General features: G+C 44.2%; 1 protein-coding gene across 1 annotated transcript in view; it reads left to right on the top strand.

Moving 5' to 3' along the window:
* The window catches only part of SYN2 (synapsin II), a 154,514-nt gene that overhangs the window by 27,271 nt on the left and 103,120 nt on the right, over positions 1-24,123 (top strand). The window lies entirely within an intron of this gene.

Raw genomic sequence — 24,123 nt, 5'->3', positions numbered from 1 at the left:
TTGGTTAGTTGGGTTCTTTCTTAACGTAAACTTGCAGATCTTGAGGGGAGCAGCAAAGGTTGCAAACCCTTTGAATCCCCCAGCAGGACTCCCTGTCGGAGTATCCATTTCCTCCTGAAATCCTCTCTGTCAGTGTCTGTGCACTGACAAAACCCCCCCATCTCCCAAACTCAGAGCTGAGCACCTGGAGGAATTCTGTGCCCTCCTCGTGCCGGAACAAGAGCTCTGCTGGCCATTAGTGTCTAGCACTCCACAGATCTCTTGGAATTCCAACATTTCTCAGTGGAAGCACTTCCAAAGTGCTGCTGCTGTTAATGGCTGGATCTCCTGCCACCATCTTCTCTCAAAGTTCTATTTTCTGCTAAAATAAGATCAACACACTTTCTGTAAAATAGGATTTGCAGTTCTCAGAGCTGAAAGCCAGTGAAATCTGGTTTTAAGAGGCACAGTGGAAGGTGTTTCCAGCCAGGTTTTTGGAGATGGAGGTGGTCAGCTGCTCTCAGGTACCATTTTGAATTACTGATTATTTAATTTGGGTTATTCCCTGACAGTTAATGATGATCCTGTTCTTCCTTCAAAGTTTAAACATGACAACTTTTATCCACTAGAATCAGGCAGATTTAGGACTTCTGCCACAATACAGACTTTTTTTTCCTTAAATAATTTTTTTCCAGAATACTTGTCCAGTTTTATTCAAAATTTCTAATGACAATACGCTTTCACTGATAAAAAACATTGGATTTTGGAAACAATACAACAGCAGGTTTTTACATGTTTGGCTGACAATTTCTTTCTGCTAGTGATAAAAATGGAGTTGAAGCATTAAAAAACAAACTGCAGGGCACAGCCAGATTTCAGATATATTCAGAATGTTCTGTTACAAATGATGCAACTTGCTAATTGCTTTTAAATTAGGGTATTTGTGCCCATGGTGATTAGAGTCGAAAAGCTGGAGAACTGTCCTAATTGGGATTTGATTTGCAAGAAGTACTTGAAAAACTCGATGCTGTGGACTTGCAGAGATATTTGAAATTTTCAGTGGCTCTCAGGATGCTCTTCTTCCAAAAATGTTGTCAGTGTTGGTGACAACTCTGCAGAAAATCAGTGAGGTCTGGGTTGGGTGGAATGGTTGGTTCAGAAATAAAAATAATTTCTTAATCTACCTCCAAGAAATCGCTTCAAGATTTTTTTTTAAAGGGTTTGTATTGGTTTAAAAACTTGGGCCTGGTTCAGCCCATTAACAATATTAACCTTCAAAAGCCAAAGTAACAGCACAAAAAAAGGAAAAGCTGTTGGTTGACGAGAAGGCCCCTGGTGCAATGTACAGTACCCAATGTGCGGAGTTAAAGAGAAAGAAAGAGGGAATATTTTAGTTCTTTACCTGAGAAAATAAATATTCCTCAAAAATATTGTTTCATCATTAGAAAATCAATTAAAAAAAAAAATTACAGGTTTTAAAATTATCTGTAGATCAGAGCCTGTAGATAACCCAATGATTATATTTTTCTTGAAGAAACCTTGCTGCTGTCATCACAGACCTTCAAACATTAGTACAATTGCTTTTTAGCAGGGATTTTTTGGAGAATTTCCTTCTCTTTTCTGTGCCATGAATTCACTCTAATTTCTCTTGTACAGGACTTATGAAATACAATCCTTGGTATTTCAATAATCAGTGCTAAGTGATGCTATTAAAGGCCTTATTTGTTTACACATCTTTTTTTAATGGCCAGAAGCAAAACCCAGGAAGGGCACAGAAACTCTCTTTATGGATTTAATTTTTCTTCAAAGTCAGGCACAGTTTGTTCAATTTGAAATTTTCTCCTGTGTTTTGATCCAAACGAAGACACTCCTTGCCAAATTAACTATGAATATTAAAGAACTATACAGATAATATTGCCCAGAAGACATTTCCCTTTTTGTCTTCAGCTGTGTCTTTGTTATAGCCAGGATGTTTACAAAGGGAAAAGACGATTTCTACCCTCTTTGTTGAATTTTTGGATTTGTGGGTTCAAATTCTAGGAATGCCCCTCTCATACCACAGTCAGAGTGGGGTCAAAGTGAAGAAACATCATTAAAGTCTCATTTCTGTATTTTTTTCATCAGCTGCTTCAGCTTTTACAACTTCACAACTCTACAATAATTAAATTCACCATTACATATTTGTACCCAAAACATTCCCTGTCCTTGCTGGTGTGAGGAGAACACAAGTTAAGTGATCAAAGTGGGTGCTCAGCAGGTAGAGAGATCTGACTCTGCTCTGCTAAGCAAAATTTAAATGTGAAGCTTGATATTTTTTTTTTCCCAGCTGCCGAGTGCTGCTGCTAATGGAAGCACTTGTTTTATTTTTGGCCACTTGTGTGCCTGAGTGCCTAAATGGTGAAAATTGAGGCACGACTGCAGGGGAAGTCGTGCTGCAGGGCTGGAGCACAGCTCAGGGTACAGAACAAAAACACCACAGCTCTTGGCTAAATATATGTTCCACAGGAGGAAGTGTGTGTAAATAAGTGGTGCTGGATTGATTTGGGCCTTTTTTATTTCTTTAATATATTCTCTATGTTCTTCACACATAGATTGGGAGCTCTGTAGCCTATTGTTGTATTCATAGCTGGTTTTCACAGTAATTTTCCCTACCTCTTCCCTAGGCAGAAAGACAAAATACATTCCAAAGCCTCTGTCCTGTCTTGGTTCTTTGTGGGAACCAAGGCTGAAAAACAGCTCTGTGAGGGCTTCTTGGTGATTTTTGTCCGTGATGCAAATGTGCTAAACTTTTGAGATAATATTAATATAGGAAGTAAAGGTTGGCCTTTATTGGAGGCCTCCAGGGGCAGACACGGAAAATACCCTCAAAAACCACTCCCCAATGGGGTGAATACAGATTTATAAATGTAGAAAATTAGCATAATTGACAAAATCACCAATTGGGAGCACAAGTGGTGATGCAATTCCTCCCCACCAGTTCAAGCCCTTTCTAAATCCTCCCTCCTCATGTGGGACTAAACTTTGTTGATGCAAAAGTGTCTCACAGGGCTGGTTTTGGGGTGAGTTTCATACTCCACAGGACACTTGGGTGAGGTTTTTACACCACAGGACACTCAGCACCTTCCACCAGCCTCCCCCAGCCTGCAGTGCTCAGGCTCCTGCACCATTCCAGGCTGGAGATTTTGATGCCTTGGGGTGGTTCCCTTGAACAGAGGCTGGGCAAAGTTCAGAGAATAAAGTATTTATTATCTTCTTTATTAAAGGTATTTGTTATTTTTAGTAATAGTTATTAATTTAATATTTATTAAAGGGTATTTATTAAAGGCCTTCAGTAGCACACCTTGGGCAGTCAGAGCCTCCCAGGGGCTGCACCCAGCACAGACAATGGTCACGGGTTTTTCAGACAATTATCAGTTTGGGCCATTTGCATATCAGGGGTTAATCCTCCAATTACAGGTAATGAAGTCATTTAACCCCAGTTTGCTCCTCCCCATTCATTTTTGTTTATATTTTTGGGGGGTCTGAGGCAGTGAGGTGTCCTTGACTCCCAGGCCTGGAGAGGAATTGTTTTGTCTGAATAAAACAGGAGAGCAGCAGCTGACAGGCCATGGAGCTTCAGAGTTATCCACTGGAGCAGCACAGGATCTGAAAAATGTAAAATCTGAAATTCTAAGGCATCAATTTCCATGTGTGGCATGGACAGGAGCACCATGGGGGCATTGGGGCTGTGTCTGGCAGTGTGTCCCTGTGCAGGGACAGAGGGACAGTGCAGGGACAGAGGGACAGAGGGACAGAGGGACAGTGCAGGGACAGTGCAGAGACAGAGGGACAGTGCAGGGACAGAGGGACAGTGCAGGGACAGTGCAGGGACAGAGGGACAGAGGGACAGTGCAGGGACAGAGGGACAGTGCAGGGACAGAGGGACAGAGGGACAGAGGGACAGAGGGACAGAGGGACAGTGCAGGGACAGAGGGACAGAGGGACAGAGGGACAGAGGGACAGAGGGACAGTGCAGGGACAGAGGGACAGAGGGACAAAGGGACAGAGGGACAGTGCAGGGACAGAGGGACAGTGCAGGGACAGAGGGACAGTGCTCACCCTGCCTCAGCCCTGCCTGCCCTGGCACTAAGGTTTGTGAGCGCCAGCCCGTGCCAGGAGCACAGGGATGCTGTGGGTGCTCCTCGCTGGGTTTGGGTTTGGGCTGATGGATCCTCCCGTGCTGCCTCACACACAAACTGCAGCACAGGGGGTGCCACATTTTCATTTTCTGCGCAGCATTTCGGGCAAAATGCCCAAATGGCCTTGGACTTTGGAGCTGTGCTCAGGTGGCAGAGTCTGAGTCAGCCGGAGCCCGGGCAGGGCCGTTCTGGGGGCTGCTGCAGGGAGAGCCCACGGCCTCTTACTCACCTCCCATCTGCCAGAAAATTCAGCTGCGTGAGCAAGGGGAGAAGACAAACCCACATTCTGCATTGAATTCAGCTCAGAGCGCCTTGTGATGACAACTCCAGGGGGATATTTTGAATTTGAGTCCGTGATTCATGTCTGAGCGCGTTTTTTATTTTGTTTTTCACGTGTGGCCCTTCTTTTTCCGTGTAATAATGCACAGTTATGACTGTTCCTTCAGGGAGGATTTAATTTCCTCCTCGCTCAGGAGTCAATCTGTGCACAGCTCACTGACAGAAGATCTCCCTGTCTTTGCCACACAGGAGCTTTTGGAGAAGTGGAATTAAGTGATTTGCATCTCTATATATACAGGGGGTGTGTGTAAGCAGGCTGGATGTGAAATTAGGATTTGTGACTTGCATAACTGAGGCTCAGTCCCTTCCAGTTGACTCAGAGTGTGTAGAGTGAGTTCATCTCTTCTTGCAAAGGCCATCTATTTCTAGATGTGAACAATTAGACTGATGGCTGAAATAAATCCCTTCTCCAAGCACAAGGAAGCAACGTGATTTTATCCATCAGATGGATGATTTTAACATATTCAAAGTAATAGAGAATAAAGATAATAATAGGAAATAGCCAGTCCTCTCTGTGAATTCAGCGTGTTTGGATTGCAGGGGTTTTTAAATCCACATTTGCTGGATGTGGAGATATCAAAAAGAACCCCATGGCTTTTTCTTCTGAGCAGCACACATTGGATTTCACCCCCATTTTTATTCATTCTGCTTTTTAAAAGCACCAATTATTTAACACCAATGGAACAAAGCTCTTGAAGAAATTGCAACACTTCCTTTAAATGGGAGGTTTCTAAATTGCAATGTATCTGCAATTGTAATATTTGTAAGCATTCGGTGTAATTACAGATTCCCAAAGCCTGCTGCACAAAAAATGACTCGGTGTTTTTGCAAAATAATTAACTCAGGAATGCAAAAAGCAACAAAACAGTATTTTGGAAAAATGTCACCCTGGAAATGAAATATTGTTCTTTTCAAAATCTTCAAGAAAAGTCCCACTGGAGAGGTGCTGGGAAAGGAAGGGAAGATGAGGATACAGAACAGACACACAAAATTCCCTTTTGCCATCCATCGATGTAAGGATAATCCATGGGATAACCCATCATTTGTTAGCACCAATTATTTCAGCTGTTGATAAATTCCAGATAAAATATCATTGTGAGCCCATGTGCCAGCAGATATTTGTGTATTATATCAGTTCTTGGCAGTTTAATTTTCTGTGTCACTGTTTCTAACATGGATCCTCTTCTTGGTAGTGGATGGACCCTGGATCTGTGTGGGGATTTTATTCAAGTTTTTGAGGAAATTCCTATGTCATTTGGTGCTGGAAATAAAAAATTCATTCCTCCAGCTGTTCTCCACTGTAGACACAGGTGGGGGAAAGAGCTTGGAGAGAAAAGAATTTTAATGTGATTAATAATTGCAGGGGTTTCAGGGTCTGACCTTCAACCCATTTGTGTTAAATTCTGACTATTCTGCTTTTTAATTCCCACTTCTAAAACTTCTTGGAGCATCCACAGAGCTCTGCAGCCCCTTGGCTTGGCAGGAAATGCCCTGCCCTGTGTGCCAGGCAGTGCCAGCCCTTGGCCTTGCCCATGCTCTGTGACAACAGCTCCTCTGTAATGAATAAATTAAAATAAAAATTAAAGAACAGACAAATCCACATCCTCTTCCAAATCTGGAAGGCCATCAGTTAGCAAATGTTGGTCTTAAATCTGTTTGAAACCTTTTTGCATTGTGGGAAGTAATCCTTTAGATTATAAAGTTGATTCTCTTAGAAAAGTTTAGGATGTTTTCAAGATCACTTGGCATAAATTTAGTTTTCTAAAGGGTAGGGTTGTTGGTTTTTTTTTTAACCTGGTAATTCCATTGTGATATTTCAGCTTTAATAGGACTATGTGGCTGTAAACCCAAGGAAATTGGTGTGAAACTCACTTGGATCCATTCCTGTCCTCAGGGGAAGAAAACCAGTTGTTCTCTCTTAAGATGGAACAAATTTACTGATTAAAATGCATCAGCAAGACGTGAAATAGCCCCGGGCACTGGGAATTCCAGAATTTCTGTGCTGCCAGGCACTGACCCCCAGGCAAACCCTGCATTGACCTGAGGCCGTGGAGAAGGCTCCAAAATTGAGTGACAGCTCTGGGATTGTGGGTGTGGGGTTTGGATAGAAGTGTGTGACAGCACAGGGTGCAAAACTCAGAGTTTCAGGGTTTAGAATACAGGAATATCTCTATAAAGCAAGGTGGAGGTTTCAGGGCAGAGGCCAGTCCTGCTTTTTCACCTTCTCCTCCACGGCTCTGGGTGGTGTTTGGTAACTGGGGAGAAAAGTCCTCATTGCAGCCAGGGGTGGTTGTTATTGGGTTAAAAGTAAAAATAATTCAGGTGTCATCTCTTAATTGGACAGTTTGTGTTTAAAAGGGAGAGGAGAGGAGATTCGAGGAGATTCGAGGAGAGGAGAGGAGAGGAGAGGAGAGGAGAGGAGAGGAGAGGAGAGGAGAGGAGAGGAGAGGAGAGGAGAGGAGAGGAGAGGAGAGGAGAGGAGAGGAGAGGAGAGGAGAGGAGAGGAGAGGAGAGGAGAGGAGAGGAGAGGAGAGGAGAGGAGAGGAGATTCGAGGAGATTCGAGGAGAGGAGAGGAGAGGAGAGGAGAGGAGAGGAGAGGAGAGGAGAGGAGAGGAGAGGAGAGGAGAGGAGAGGAGAGGAGAGGAGAGGAGAGGAGAGGAGAGGAGAGGAGAGGAGAGGAGAGGAGAGGAGAGGAGAGGAGAGGAGAGGAGAGGAGAGGAGAGGAGAGGAGTCACCAGCCCTTCCCTGCAGTCCCTCCTGCTCACATTCCATTGGCTCCACTCCTTTTGTCCCCGGCCCTTTGAGCTCCCCTCTCAGCACAATGAGCTTTGTCAAGCCACACTTTGCTCTGTATTTCTGTATTTCCTTTTGGGTTTTTTCTTTTCTCTGCGTGCTTTTCTACAGTGCCACCTGTGCTGACGTTTTGCTGATCTCAAAGCAAATTTAGCTCTGGCTAAATCATGTGCAAAAGGACTTTTCCAGAAGCAAGGAGACCCTCACAACTGGAATTAGGCAAGACTTTACCCCCTTAGGAATGTCTTGCTGTGTGAATTCCATAGGCCAGAGGAGGGTTTGGGGCTGATAATTCTCCCATCAAGCAGATTTGAGGGCTTGCTTTATATTTTCTAGCACAATAAAGACATTTGTGCATGAAATAATCGTGATTTTAGATTCCAGGTTGAGGCAAAGGGTGATGGCATTTTGGAAGGTGATGCTGGCATTATAAAAGAGTGGTAAATAACAGCTAAATCCTCATCTAATATTCTGCTTTGAAAGCCACTGGGATCTGAAGGAGGCTTGGGATTTGTAGGGAATGCATTTTGGTGGCATTTTGCTTTGTGGTGAGGGGGGCTCTGAGCCCCTGCCTCGTCCCACACAAGGTGAACAATATAAACTTCACAATATAAAGTTTATAAATATAAACTCTGGGAGAGGGAGCTGAGAGCAGCACCAGGGGCTGGAGCAGGAATAAATAGGAATAAACAGCTCCAGCCTGTTCTGCTTTTAGGGCTGTGGGCTCCTTGGGACAGGGACCCCACTGGAAGAGGGTGGGAAATTTGGGCAGGGAAGGAGGGAATCAGGGAATCCCATTTTTAGTGGGAGGGACACAATTCCTGCAGCTGTGGGATCTCACATCTGCAGCCTGGTGCTGGAGCCATGGGGGAAATTTTATTTGGGGAGAGCACGGAGTGAGAAATGGCCCCTCTGCTGTAATTCCTCATTTTCCATCCCAGGAAGGTGAAACTCCCCAGAGTGATGGCAGTAATGAAAAACAGAGGTGATCCTTTTTGTCTGCAGCATCCATGCCCTCCAGAGTGCTGGCAGCTCTGCCAACCCCCAGCACGCAGAAATAATAAAGTCCCTGAAAACCTACAGGGACATGTGAGGCTTTCAAATACACAAGTTATGAGAATGAAGCCAAATGCTGTTCTCTTTTCTCACTTTATTTCAAAAATTGTGTTTCCCCCAGTGCTATCGTGTAGGATCCTTTCTCTATTCCCCATTCTCATCTGCTGTAAATTCAATTTTTATCAAATTCAGGTGTTAATAATAAATATTCCACTGAGATTTACCATTTCTAGCGCCCAGGTCAGCAACAGGGAAGTCTGTTAAGAGCATTTTTGGGTCCACATATTAACACCTGCATTCAGATTTTCATTCATCATTCTGCCCAAATGACCCTGAGCAATCAGGAATATTTTTACTGTGGAATACATATCCGTTGTGTAAATGATTGGGAATTTCATGGACTATTTTAAAGAGCTCTCTTCATGCTGGGTAAACTTTATTTTCTGTTCTGAGAGTCTCTCAGGCCCAGGGTAACTTCAGCCATGTGTTGATAAAGGAACAGAATCATTTTGGTTTCCTGTATTCCCTAATCAAAACCTTTACTGATTTTTTTTTCAGCCGAGAAATCCTTTTTTTTTTTTTTTTTTTTTTTTTTTTTTTTTTTTTTTTTTTGAAGTAATGCTGTTCTTTCTTAATTGAGAGAGGAATTTGTGTAGAGGGAAATAAATTGTTTTACCTAAGAGTCAGTTTTCCTGCAGGCACTTTCTTGTTCCCCTGTGCATCTAAAACTGCAATTTTAGGGCTTTTTTTGTGTGTTCTGTTAAATGACCTGTGTTTTTGCAATGATTTTCCTGCCCTGTCTAGTTTTAATTTATGAATTTTTAGTTAGATAAAAGGCTCAAAATTCAATAAAGAAACATTAGCACAGTCCTTTTGTAGCCTGGTATTTTTCAGACTAAGGTACATTTGGGTTATCATAGTGAACTAGGTTATGGAAATAGCTTTTTATTGAACTGAAATTTATAAATATAAAAGGGGTTTAGATACATGCAGTGTATAAATATATTTACATTGATCTAATGATACAGAAATATATAAAGGTTCTTTATATATACATGTATCTGTTTAAAAAATTAAAAGGAATCACTAACAAGATGTAGCAGTGTGTTATTTATGGGGAATTACAAATTGCACCAGCGTGGATTTTGTGGATCCGTTTCTGTGCTTCTTTAAGGTCACCTACCCCTGCTGCCAATTAAAGTTTGAGGCTGTCCTTACCTGTCCCTGCCTCCCTGCTGCTCCACTGACAGCACAAATGTTCTCAGGGCAGCAAGAAAAATCACTTTTCAGTCTGTTTTCTTCTAGTGGTGCTTTCCTCCCAAACTCCTTCCTCCTCCTGCGCCCTTGTCTCCTGTCACTGTCCTGCCATGGATAATTCCACAGATTTCCACGTGCCCTGTGCACTCTGGGATGAATTTCATAGGGAATGAGAAGCCCAGGAAAAGTCCAATTCAGCTTGGTGCAGAAAACTTATAAATCCTTGGACTAGCAGGTTTGAAAAAACCAAATCCTCATCATTGTGGGTGTTTTTTCTGGGCCTTTGCTGGGAGGTTGAGCAGCAGAGCATGGAGTGTTTGTTGGGGGAGGTTCCACTGTGCCCATTTAGCTCTCTTTTTGTTGTTGTTTTTTAATTAGGGTTAAAGCCTTTGTAAATAGATAATGACCCCAGTTCTCCTTTCAAATATATCAGGGTTCCTTTCCTTTGAGGGGAGTCAAAAGCTCACAACAAAAATAAAGAATCATCCATCTGTTTTCTTTAAAATACACATTTCCTCTTAAAATCGGGGATCTCTGATGCCAATCTTGTGATTCTTATCAGGCCTGTGAGTCATATTTTTTAAATTTTATTTTAATTTTCTTTTTTGTATTCTAAGTTTTTGCTCTACCAGATTTTGCCTACCCACAGACTACCTCCCATCTGTTCAGGTTAATGGCTTTTCTGCCTGTGCTCAGAAAGGAGCATATTGCAGCATTTGAGGGAGGAATTTCATCTCAAGACACCACTAGTCCTTGGAGTCTGCTTAAACCTGGTTGCCAGGACTACTCCATCCAAGGCAAATAGGATAAATAATCTGAGATTGTCTTGCATGAAAATGAGAGGCTGTAGCTTGCCTACAGAATGAGGGAAAATTATATGTGTGATAATGGAATGGAAACCTTGGATAAACATTGGGACTGAGAAGGGTTCAAGCTCTCAGCTCTTAAATAAGTGAGGGGAAAGTGGGGAAGAGGAGTGAGAGGCTGTGAATCCAGGGATGAGGCAGAAAGTTGTGATATTTTTTATTGGGGGATGGTACCAAAAGAAGCCCTCAGGAAAGCCTAAACCCAGAGATGCCTCATATTGGAAATGCAGATTAATCCAAGTATCACAACATTGTGGGTTGAAATTAAGCCCTTAAAAACCTGCTTGCCTCGAGCTGTCAATCCAGGAAAGAGGCTCAAAATGTGGGGATTCGCACAAGCATGGCAAGGATGACATTTCCAAGCCTTGACCTGTGGAGATGGCTTTTAAACAGCTGTAATTTAGGAAGGTTCATAAATCCTTTCCTTGCTCAGCCCTTGGGGTGCAGAGCGGTGTTCCCAGTCCTGCTGGGCTGCCTGGGCTCGGGCTGTTGCTCATTTGAGCACAATAATTCCCATTCCCTCACTGCCCTGCACTCCTGGGGCTCCACTCAGGTGTCATCAAAGGCATCTCTGAGAGAAAGGTCGATAGCAAACCCTCCCAATCACCTTCCTGTGCAGCAGCAAAGTGCAGCAAACAGCCCAATTAGTGCAGGGGAAGCGTGTCCGAGGTGTTTTTCTCTCAGGGCTGCTGTTTTCCTGAGATTCTCCTTGGGGTTGCTGTTCCCCAAGGTGCTCAGGGTTCCCCCAGGGTTGCTGTTCCCTGGGAGTTTCCCCTGGGTTGCTGTTCCCAGAGGTAATCAGGTTTTCAGTCTTCTCTTTGCCCTGGGTGTTTCACACCAGAGGCAGAGACGACAAGCTGAGCCCAGCAGTTCGTGTTATCAAGGCTGTTTATTCTTAATTATCTCTCAGTTCTTGTCCAGCTTTGCAGGGCGTCCCCAGCAGAGCAGGACACGCGGGGGACTGGGCGGGTCAGAGAGCCCCACACCTTATGTACAGTACCCCTGACACAACCACTGTCCACAATGAACTTTTTATTTACAAAATTGTACCAATACCTGCTACCTATGCTAACATGTCAGTCCTACTCTAAGCCAATCTCTAAAACCCAACTCAGCACAAGATGGGGGACGAGAGCAAGAACAAGGAGGACAGGGGCCACTCCCCAGTTCCTCCATCCTGTCTCTTCAGCCCCATATACTAGGAATCTTAATTTCTATATTTATATTCTATAATAAACCATCCACTGCTTATTTTAAATTCTTAGGATTTGTGATTCTTCCTGCGCGTGAGTGTTCACTCCCATGGACAGGAATCAGAGTCAGTGTCCTCCTGGGACCTGTGTGGGTCTAACTGAGCCCCCTGGACAGATCCCAGACCCCCCTGTTCAGATCCCAGACCCCCCTGGACAGATCCCAGACCCCCCTGTACAGTCTTCAAATCCTCCAGGGCAGCCAGAGGAATATCCTGGACTCCAACATTTTTCCAGCTGGGAGTTGTGTCTGAAGGTGCAGGGACGCTCCTCTGGATTCTGCCAGCCCCTCCAAGGAGCTAACACAGCTTCGGCCAGAGCTGCTCACCTTGACCTGCTCCCTTCTGAGCACCTGGGGTGGAAATGGGAATGGGAACGTGTCTGAAGTGCTCCAGACACACTCTCTGCCACAGGGAATGTCTGCTGGGGGGAATTGGAGGGGAGGTCAGGAAGGGAAGGTGGAGAGGAACAGGGGTGCAGCCATCGAGGTGTCACTGTCCCCAGCTGTCCTGGCTGCCACTGAGGGCTGCTGCCAAGAGGAGGATGCTTAAAATAAAGATTTAGTCTCTCACAAATGATGAAAACTGGGTAATTTTGCTGAATTCTTTAATGCCTGTGTAGATACCTCATGATAAACTGGACTGTGACTGTGTTTCCTGTTCTTTCCTTTGGATGAGTGATGCAAAAAAAATCATCCTCAGCTGGTGCTGAGAGTTTCCCCATTTCCTTCGTCTCAGTTTTTGGCATCCAGACCTGTCTTGTGTTCATTTCTGAGCACGAGGCTCCCCTTTGCTTTCCCTCCGCCCTTCCCTGTCCAACGTGGAGTTTTTCCAGGAGCTGTGTCCCAGCCAGAGCAGGCCCAGGTGTCCCCTCAATAACGGGGGACGGGGCTCCCCACCTCCCACAGCTTATAAAGTGAGATTTACTCTGATGGAAGGAAGAAAACTTCAGGGAATCTTATCTAATGATTATTATTTTATTCAATAATTATTCATGGATGGGTTTTTTCCACACACATTTGAATTTTTCAGTGTCTCAAACTGAGGTAAAATGTAAAAGCAAAGGGCAGAGATGGATTTTGGTCGGTGCCAGCTCTGTACCCGTGTGTTTTGTGGAAGCCTCGGTGCAGCCTGGATTCTGATAAGTTCATTTGCTTAATTTTGGTCTGAGGTCCAGCTGAGAAATTACCTCAGCTCCTTCCTTTCCCTCTGCAATCTTGCAGAGGCAGAATTGGAGCTCGATAGGTAGCAGTGGTGAATAGATGGAAATTGCTGCTCAAATTACCTTCGGTTGCTCCGATTTTATGCACGGCGATTAATATTCCGGTGTAAAATTAAACCGCCATTACTTTTTAATTAGTAATTAGGTTGACAAATTGGCCAAAGGCCTCCCAGCTCTGTCGTTTTTGGCAGGGATTTTCCAGAGGTGCAGCTCCCGGCAGATGGCAGTGCTGGACTGGATGTGGGTGAGGACCTGCTCTCCTCCAGCCTGGCAAGGGGCAGGAGCTCAGTTCACTCCAGGGATTCCTCATTCCCAAAAAACTCACTGCAGGAACGGATCTCGGCTTGTTCTGCTTCCCTCTCCTGGGAAAGAGGTGAGGTCTGAAACTGGGATACAAACCCATGTCAAGAAATGCTGGGGGTTTGTCTTGGGTAATCCCAGTGGAGCTGACAGAATGCAAAATGCATTTAGAAGAAACGCCCATAAACACAAAAACCTTTACTAAAAGTCGCTAAGATTGGCTTTGGTTGCCCTCAAATCTTCATAAATGAATCTGTCCTTCTTGGCTTCACACTGTTAATGCACGTTGTGGCTGGATCATCCAAAAAATGAGATCCACTAATAAGAAATCTTAAAAACAACCTCAAAACAAAACATAATAATACTTCAGGTTCTCTCTGTAACTCAACAGTGCAATTTTGTTGTTGTTTTAAATTAGCTGCTGGGCAATGGAACAGGATAAGTAATTAATGAGAATTAATGAGAATGGAGAATAATTCAGGCTGCAATGAAGGTAATGAATGCAATGCTCACCAGGTGTGTTCTGGTTGCTATGGGAAATAGGGGTTGGTTCAGAAAGTCGTGAAAACCACTGGGGGTAAGAAAGAACCTCTAAAGTGAAAGAGAAGAGGAGAAAAAGTAGAAAATCCTGGCTTCAAAAGCAGTCAGAAAGATTCCCAGCCTCGCTTTTAGGAAAATTAATGGTGGTGTCTGCAAATCCTGCTGAATTTCCTTCTGACTGTGCTGTTAGGAGCTCAGGCACTACTTGCTCATTTTGCCTGCTCTAGTTCCTTCCCTGGTCACAAATGAAGAAGAGAAGGCTTTGGGAAGAGCTGGCAGAGTGCCAGTGTGTGGGATTTTGGTGGGAGAGCTGCCTGGAAGCAGTCTGTGACAGAACCGTGGTGTGGCTGCAGTAGCAGAGCAGGCTGAGTGGAGCAGCCCAGCGTGCAGGATGGACACCCTGGGCTGCAGCTCCAAGAGCTTTTCAACACTCCCTGAGCTGTGTCCCAGCAGGGTCGTTGTGGGATAATCAGGAACACATTCTCCCTCCCAGTGCTGTTATTGTTTACTCTCCGGGGGGACCGTCCTTGCCCAGAGTTGTAAATCCACAAGTGAAAATATTTACCAGTAACCAACTGCAGATTGGGCTCTTGCGTAACCAGGGCTGCTCCGGGGGGCTCTGCCAAATGGCAGCTTCTCCATGGGAAAGGCTTTCCCATCCCCTTCTCCAGAGGAAGCAGTGCCAGGGGCTGCAGCCTTGGGATGGGGACCAGCAGGGAGGTGAGCACAGCCCCAGGGGACCATGGGTGAATCCCACAGGATGAGCTGAGTCCTGTTCATCTCCTGGGCACCACAGGTGGATCCCACAGGATGAGCTGAGTCCTGTTCATCTCCTGGGCACCACAGGTGGATCCCACAGGATGAGCTGGGTCCTGTTGATCTCCTGGGGCACCACAGGTGAATCCCATGGGATGAGCTGGGTCCTGTTCATCTCCTGAGCACCCAGGGTGGATCCACAGCATGAGCTGGGTCCAATCCATTTCCTGGGGGACCACGGGTGGATCCACAGGATGAGCTGGGTTCAGTCCATCTCCTGGGGCACCACAGGTAGATCCCACAGGACGAGCTGTGTCCAATCCATCTCCTGGACACCCTGGGTGAATCCCACAGGATGAGCTGGGTCCTGTTTATTTCCTGGGGGACCACGGGTAGATCCCACAGGATGAGCTGGGTCCATTCCACTCCTGGGCACCTTGGGAGAATCCCACAGGATGAGCTGGGTCCTGTCCATCTCCTGGGGGACCACGCGTGGATCCCACAGGATGATCTGGGTCCTGTTCATCTCCTGGGCACCTTGGGTGAATCCACAGTATGAGCTGGGTCCTGTTTATTTCCTGGGAACCCAGGGTGGATCCACAGGATGGGCTGGGTCCAGTCCATCTCCTGGGGGACCATGGGTGAATCCCACAGCTTGAGCTGTGTCCGTTCCTCTCCTGGGCACCCTGGGCTCCGGCTGTGTGAAATTCCCCCAGGGAATGAGCAGGCAGAGATCAGCCCTACCCAAAGCTCTGAGATTTTGGAACAGGCTCTGCTGTTGTGTGCAGAAAGGAGCACAGAGAGGTTCTGTTCTCACCCCTGTAGGCCTGGGGGGGATTAATGCCATGGATCTGAATCCTTCAGTTCTGTGATTATTGCAACTGCTGCTTCGTGGGGCTGTGTGTCAGAGGAGAATGCGTGTCTGCATCTCAGCTGCTCCATGCCTGTTACGCTGCCATGTCTCAGCAGTAAATCTCACACCTGACAGCACTTTGCTGTGCAAAAAAAAGAAATAAAAGAGGGAAGGGGAAGGGCAGGTTTGCTGGAATCCCACCCTGTGTCCAGCACAGCTCTGCTCCTCCCAGCTGGGAGGGCTGGGGGCACTGGGGGACGCTCTGGGACACTGCTGCATTCCCAAATCCCAGAGCTGGGGTGCTCCAGGTGCCTCAGTGCAGAGCTGGACGTGACCTGAGTGATGCAGGCCTTGGCTGGAGTAATCCTGCACCAGACTCCTGGGAGGGAGAGCGTGGAGCTTGTCTGGCCCCAGTGGTCATCAGGCACTGAAAACTTGGCTCATTCTGCTGTCCAAACGAGGAGAACACTGTGAGCCATGGAGGGGGTTTGTATTATTTTATTGCACAGTTACACCAACAAATGAGTGTGCCTCTCTCTGGCAGAGATTTTTGGTTTTAATTCAGCTCCTAATTGGATGCACCATGAGCAATAAAGTGTTTGCCTGTCAGACAACACTGTCAGCAAAGTTCCTTCTCATCTCTGGTGGCTTCCCCTTGTCACATCCTCCTCACCCTGGCCTCTGTTTTGTGTTACAAATCCCAGCACATTCTCCAGGCTTTGAGCTTTATGGACTGTTTCTGGGCAGGGATTTTTAAAGTCCATATTCCCAAGGTCAGGCTCACCTGGGGAAGGGATGTAAGGGAGCATTGCTTGTGGTGCCAGGTTGTTGTTGTGGAAAACATTTCACTAACCAGCAGCACTGGAAAATTCTGTTCTAATCTGTAGTGAGGAGCTGAAAAACCTCAAAACACAGGCTCCTGGTTATTTGGCTTTTTAGAGAATATTGAAATCAATAAACCAAGCATGGGTATTTGAAGTACAGACAAAATGATGTGGTTGTATTTCAAGGTGTAATATTAAACTACAAGGTGGTGAGTTTAGTTTCTAACACACTTGGGAAGCTTAAAAACCGTGAGGAGGTGATGCTGGCAAATAACATTTTCTACTTTCTTGGTATCCATTTGCACAGAGAATTATCAGCACAGTGTAATTCCCGTGGCTATTAGAACTTGAGTATCTCAGAGTAATTGAGTTTTGTGGCAGCATTCTGGACCTTCCTCTGAAAATTGATGTTTCTGAGGCTCATTCTTTCATAATAACTGATAAATTCTTTTTGTTTTCTGCTGAGCACAGTGCATGGAGTTCTCCTTCCCTTGAGGAGGGGAAATTGCACTGGAAGAACCACCCAGCTTTCAGACCCACATTTAGAGTCAGAGACTCTCATGAGACCAAAGGAAACTCTGTGTATGTGTGAGAAAAAAAAGCCCACCTTGAAAATATTCATTAATTCACCTGTAAATAGCAGAGGATCACAGAAAGCATCAGCAATTAGCAGCAATTTAATCCATTGGATGCCAGTGATGAATTTCCTTGTGAGCTGCTGCTAATGCTGCATGGAGCACATTGAGAGTGCCCTGACTGCTCTGTTATTGTGCTTTTTCTGGCAGATTGAAGCCATTTCCAAGCTGTGTTCATGCCTTTGGTGCCTATCCCCCCTCCCTGAGCACAGGCAGGCACTGAAATATTCCCAATATTTCCAACCCCCTCCTCCCCGTGACTGCTGCCCAGGAGGGGCACCTGGGCAGGAGATGCAGGACTTTGATCATGGATTTGTTCATCAGTGATTGGAAATCACCCTTCAGCCAATCCCATCTGCATTTCCTTCTACAGGAGGGGGCAGCAAAAGCCACGAACTCCTTTCCTTCCTGCAGCTGTGCAGGTGCTAAAGCAAGAGGAGGTTTTCTGATTGACCCACTCAAAAAAAACCCCAAAAAAACCCCAAAACAGGGCAGAACGTGGTTGTCTTGGGTAGGAACATAAAAACATAAGTTTCAGCTGCATGGAAAAAAACCCTGAAACGTTAAATGCTGTTTTACACCGATTATTTGGTGTAAAATAATTGGTTTTTGTTCAAATGGGGCCTCAAGTGTTCCTGTAATGTGATGTTAGTGGGAGTGCAGGACTTGCATCTTGCCCCTCTTTCTTTCCTCCCTTTGAGTGGTTCATTCAGAACCCCAGAGAGGTTTTTGAGATACAGTTTCTGTATTAAATTCAAGATCCTCCAAGGTGAAAATTCAAACCATGTCATAGTCCAACATGTTATACATGAAGTGAGACTGTAGTGTCTCCAGGCATAAATTACTCACATTCACCTCACAGAGTCACACATCTTCCTAAAAAACATCTGCAACACCTTAGAGAACTTGGTATACATAGAAAAATTAAAAGGCAGATGCATTTCTGATGAAAAAATGGATTGGATTCAGTCTCAGAGGCCCTTTCACCCCGTGCAGGTTTATGTGGCTTTTCAGGTGTTGCCAGAAATGCCCTCCTGGCACTGTGAACTCCTGAGATTCCCTTCATTTTCTTTACCTCGATAAGAAAAAACAAATATACCTTTTGATCATCTTTCTAGCCGGTTTGGGTTTTATCTGTCACAAACTATTCACATTTTTCCACTTATTCAGGATGATGTGCCTTCCTGTTGCTCAATACTGTCTGTACTCCTTTATCTTGGTTATCAGCAGATGAAATGGAAAGAGTGGGCTCCTTAGTTGGTAGGGAAATGCCAAAACTTGTTACTTTAGCTTGGATTATTGTCACATTTGCTAGAGGAGATAAGGGATTCAGGGCAGCTGGTGCAGAAGATGCAGTTTGAGGCTTGAGCACCAATAAAAGCTGGATTCAGAACAGAAACATTTCGTAATTTGGCTGGCCACGTTTTCCTGTAGAAAAGTTGGAACTTTCTGTTCATCTCATGAGTACAAAATATTTTTATGACCCCAACCCTGGGAAAGTGTAGTAGTCGTCCTAATGAGTCTAACAGATCTGGAAAAGGTTAGGATGTGTTACATCACATATTGGGAGTTCTGCTGGTGAGGGAATGAACATTTAAAAATACTCTCGTTTGTCACCCAATCTGCAAAAAAAAAAGGAGCTCACAGAAGTTACAGCGTGACCATAAATCTTGCAGAGAAGAAATGGGCTAATGGCAAATATTACATAATGGGAGGTGGGGGATTTGGAGACATTAGCAGCAGGGCAGGCTGGTGTTTGGGCATGAAAGAGGGCTTGTTTCACCTTGAGGGGGCAGAAAATGAGGCGTCTGCAGCTGAGCATGCTGCTGAAAAGACCCAGAAAATTTCAGTTTAATGGAGACACTCAGGAGTAGGAGGCATTTTCTCCTGCATCACGTCTCCAGTGCAAACACTGCTCAGGCACAGAGAAGAGGGACAAACTCCCAGATTAAAGCAGCAGAGATGCTTCTTGGGCTGGGAGGAATAAAATGGCTCTGTCCAGTTTAAATGATCAGAGTAGAGGGGATCAGACACATGCCAAGGGATGGGAGAATTTGTTAAAAAAGGGCTGGCAATAAATGAGGAGAATAAAAAGGGATTGAGTTGGAGGTTACGGAAGCCTCTGGAGGTGCCACATAAAGCTGTCATGAAAAAAACCCCACCTTTGTAGCAAGAGCTGTGTGCAGCCCAGGCAGGGAAATGGAATAATTGCTGCTTAATAAAACTGTGTTCTTTATTTCTAGCTAGGCTGTGGGTCATTTATAAACACATTTTTAGAGCTGAAGCTCTTTGGGCAGGGAAATGCTCCACTGAGAAGGGTTTCCTGTGGGGTTTTAGGGGTTTGGCTGTTCTGGGGAAGGGTAGGAGGGAGCATGCAGGAGGTTTGGGGTTTAAGCAAGTTTTTAACAAAGTTCTTTGCTCCAGGCTGCAGCAGTGAGGGAAGGGAACCCCTGCAGAAGGTTCCTGCAGTGTTCTGCTGCTCAGTTTGAGCCCTGGGGGGGCTGTGCCCTCCTGTTCCTCTATAAAATGGGACAAAGCTCAGGGATAAAGGGCTCCTGCAGCCTGCCAGAATTCCAGATTGTCACACCAGGGGCAGTGCCAGCTGTGGGGACTGTGCTGAGGTGCACCAGCACAGGAGTTCTTGCCTTTGCTCCCAGTAATTCTCTTTCCATCTCTTCTGATTGACAACTCTGGTACAGAAATATTCAGTGCAGCGATTTCAGGTACAGACCCACCATGAGGCCTCAGACATATTGGCAGAAGCACTTTTTTTTAATAATGAGCAGTTTATTTTCCCCTTCAGAATGCTGGGCTGGGAGTGAGGAAGTGCATCAGTCGTGCATCACACTGGGGGAAAAAATGTCTGTATGAAATAAATCCAATTTCAGTGGGGTTTCTGTGAGCTGTCCCCTGCCAGGGTGGGTGGCTTTGAAGGGCAGTCCCCGTGTCCTTGGGGTCATTTCAGAGTGATGAGCAGCACAGCAGAGCCATGGAAGGTTCTGGAAGCCCCTGGGCAGCCCCAGGGCCAGGGACAGCTGCTGTGCAGGGTCACAGCTCCTGCTGCTGGGGATGCTCCTCAGCCCAAGGAGACCCAGGAACTCTCCTGAAGCTAAAGTCTGTTGCTATGGTTTTTGGATGGCACAGAAATAACAACATGACTCTCCATGATGGCAAAATGAGAGCAAACTTTATTCTTCTAAATTCTACTTTTATAGAGTAGTTCGGTACAAAGAACATGATTGGTTATTCAGCGTCTACACCCTTTTGTAAACATTTTTTTCCAGTAAACATGTTGGAAAAACACCACCTGTGGATGGTTTCTCACTTCCCAAGGTTTGTTTGAACTCCTCCTTTAGATTTCTCAGGCTAACATGAGAAAGTTGCTCACTTGCCTTTCACACAGACACTAGCAGGGCCTGAAGCCTAAATTCAGACCAATGTCAGGCCCACAAAAGTCACTCCAAGTCACAGTCTGGGGTGTTCTGGTGTTTATTCTGGGGTGGTGGGCTGCTCCTGCTGGGGGAATTTCTGTGTGAGGTGACAGCAAACATCGCTGCTTGGTGTGAGAGGGGAAAACTGGCTGGGGGCACCACAAAAAGGACGTGGTTCAAACCCTGACAGGTCTTTGCAGAATCCGAGTGACATTCAGGAATATCAAGGGCCTCCAGAGTCAGGTTTTAAGTAGAGTATTTTTTGTTTCATATCAGTCTCTCTTTTTTTTTTTTTTTTTTTTTTTCAGAAATGTGGAACAAGTAAATAAAAGAGACTCTAAATCCCTGTGTTTACAGCATTCTGGATAATCTCTATTTAAGCATGACAACCTCATGCAAATGATGATTTTCCTTAGCTTGGCTGGTTGGGAGGGCAGCACAGCAAATGTTGTAGGGCACAGGGATCTGACAGAGAAATCCCCCCTGGTTTCAGTGGGTTGTGCTTTAATTCCATAAAATGAAAATGCTGTGCACATCTCATCTTACACAGGTTTTTGTTCACAGCATCTTATGGTCTTCCTGTATTTAAAAAAGACTTTTTAAATTGAACTAAAGAACAAATTATTTCTAATCCCATTTGAAGACTGGGCTCAGCTTGAAATTTTAACTGGAAGACAAGACTTGGGTCCTCTTCAGCTTTTTCTGGTCAGTCACTGAGGCACCTTTGAAGTCCATGGAATTATGTGTATATTATAAAAATATATTTTATGTGTACACACACACACACATAAAAATTAATATCAATACATTAACATATAGACACACCTAATATTTAATAATTAATATCTAATATCAACATTTAAGATTAATATTCAATATTTAATAATAACTAAAAGTGTCAAGTAACAATAATTATGTATTAAATAAATTGATGACTATATTAATATATCGCTTTATGTTGTGTATGTTATTATGTTATGCATGTTATTAATATTAACATGTATGCAATAATAATATTAGTGGTTATATTAATATTACTATACACATAATTAATATCACTATACACATAATTAATATCAACCTATTAATATATACATATTAAACCAGGTTGGTCTCCTGGCATAGTGAGATACTGTGGAACTGTAGGTGGATGCTGTGTGAATAGGGAAATAAATCAGATTTTTATACACATTTGAAACACCTTTAATGACTCTGCTTCTTCCCCTGTCCTTGCCAAAGTTCAGGGAGTGGAGTGAGTTCATGTCAGGCTGCCTCTATGGCAACTGCAAGCTCTGGTGGTTTTATTTTAAATATGAATTGTGAAGCAAGAAGTGCATCAATATTTCAGGTATTTTGGGCAGACTGGGACCGTCAGAGGCCACGGCAGCGTCCCTCCCACGGCTCTCTGCTCTCCTGTGGCCTTTGGAAGGCAGGGCTGGAATTTCAGCTGGAGGATTTCTGTCCTTTTCTCCTTAACCTGCAATGCAAAAATTCATCAACAGCAGCAGAGAACTGTTCCCTGATTTGGGGCGTGTTTGTTGTTTGATTTCCCTCCTGCTGCAGCTCACCTCACCCTGCTCAGAGCCCTGAGAGCTGCTCCAGCATCCCACTGCCAGGAGGAGTGAGGCTTGACAGGGATTTCCAGCCACAATTGAGTGGAATTCTGTAAATCATTAACACCAAACGATTTCATTCCTCAGCCCCCTCAGTTAAAAAAAAATAAATAAAAATTACCCTAAGTATGTAATGAATGGCACCATGATAGGACTGCCTCTTTCTTTTATTGAAAATGAGAAGTAATTCAAGCAGGGCATGGCTGAATTTCCAAGGCAGAGTAAATAAAGTGAAAGCTGGGTTCTGTTTCACAACAAACACATGCTAAATAATTCTTAGACTTTGCTCTAGGCATGAAACTTGCAGTTATTTTTTACAGATACCAAGGTAAATTCTTGCAGTCTCTGGCTCAATGTTTGGAGAATATTATGCAATATTATACATTTTTATAAAAGTTGTTGGCTAAAGCTGCCATGGAATTGATTCTCTTTAAATGACTGAATGTCAGGTTTGTTTTCAAGCCTCGCATTGCTTAACTTCAGTCCTTACTACTCCTGTTTATTTTCAGAGCTGAAGTCATTTGTTGAAATGTGAATCATGCCAGAGTTTAGCTCCTTGGAGATTGCCTCATGTTTAAGTAGAAAGGCTGATTTTAGAGTAATAGCATCTCACTAATTACCAGCTCATGGATATTTTGATTATCTCACTGACACACGTGCACAGGACTTGCAGTAAAGAGGAGAAGGCTCTGTCCTGGGCTCTCTGTGGCTTCCCAGTCCCATTTCTTCTCTCAGAGTTGTACCAGTTGCTGATATTTGTCAGGGCAGCTCTTGGGGGAGGTTTAATCTCTGGATGGCCAAGTTACCATCTGAATTTGTAGAAACTGAGTATTTAAACTTATTTCCCAGTGTCCGAGAGGCAGCGGATCAATCAGAAAACCTCACGACAATGTAGCCAAGATAACTCTGTTTAAATTAGATGTGTGATGTCCAATAATGCATTTACCTCACCTGTTCCTGCATCAGAGAGGAGCTCAGCCTGTTCCCAGCAGAATTCAACAGAACAGTGCTGGTAAATTCCAGAATTGGAGTTTGAAGTATTTTTTGCAGTGGTGAATCTCAGTATTTCAGAGATGATTGAAGCCGTCTGTGGGTGTGAGCTGGGTGCTCTCCTCCTGACCTTCCTCCCTGCTCTGGCACAAATCTCCTGGGCTTTCCCATAAAACATGTCCAGAATCTCCAAAGCTTTCAAGAGGTGATCTTCACATTCCCCTTATGGGATCCCAAAACAAATTTGGAAAGATGATCAAGTGATAATTGGTATTTCTGTAAATCAGGTTTATATTTAACTTTTACTTCTAGTATTGGCAGAAATATTTGGTTACACTGAGCTGAGTGTGCACCTCCTAGAACAGAGCAATGGATTTCAGACTTCATCTTTCCTGTGTATTTATTGCAAGAATACAGTTAATAAAAATAATTTTAAAATAATAATAGTAATAATAATGCTTTCTTCCTCGTTTTCTTCTTCCTAATTGCATGTTTATATGGAATTTATGGTTGGGCAATATTTTAGTGTGTGGTTTCAGTATAAACATTTCTACCATCCATCATCCATGTTCTCAAGAAATATCCTTAAGTAAGATCCTTAAGAAATATCCTCATTCCTTATGAAATGCTGCCCAAGGCAGTGTTTTCATTTGATTTTTAAGAAATTTCCATCATTCCACTATTCTGGACCACAGTGGAAATAAATTATTAATACATGTATTGATATTGCTTTCATGGGTGAGGTAGGTTTCAGGTAATAAAATAGCATTTTGTTAGAAATGGATAAAGCTGCTCTTGTTTAACACTAGAGGTGATGTTCTGTGGTGTTCAGGTTTTGAATTGTGCAGCAAATTTTTCCTTGTACAAGAAAAAAAAAAGCAGGGAATGTACTCTAAGCTTTGGCTTGAGCACAGAAAATGCAGAGGGGCTGATCCATATTCCTTCAACACGTCAGAGTGTTGGAATAATTCCTTTTTATCAACAGACTCATCTTTTTTGTTGAAATTCTCTTTTAGTCCAAAGCAGATCCATTCAGCCTGAGGGATACAAGGGATGGATTCCCAGAGGAATGTCTGGTTGTGAGGCCTGGATCAGTGAATCCACTTCTGTTTTATCACAGCAATCCTGGTGCATAATAAATGCTCATAAATGCTCCTTCACATTAATTATTTCATATCAGGTTGGTCTAGAGAGAGGAAAACTGATGGGGAAACCAACCAGACACTCAAATATCTGCAAAC

The sequence above is a fragment of the Prinia subflava genome, chromosome 14 (assembly GCF_021018805.1).
Source record: "Prinia subflava isolate CZ2003 ecotype Zambia chromosome 14, Cam_Psub_1.2, whole genome shotgun sequence".
NCBI classification, from domain to species: domain Eukaryota; kingdom Metazoa; phylum Chordata; class Aves; order Passeriformes; family Cisticolidae; genus Prinia; species Prinia subflava.
This window is presented reverse-complemented; position numbering and strand designations above follow the sequence as displayed.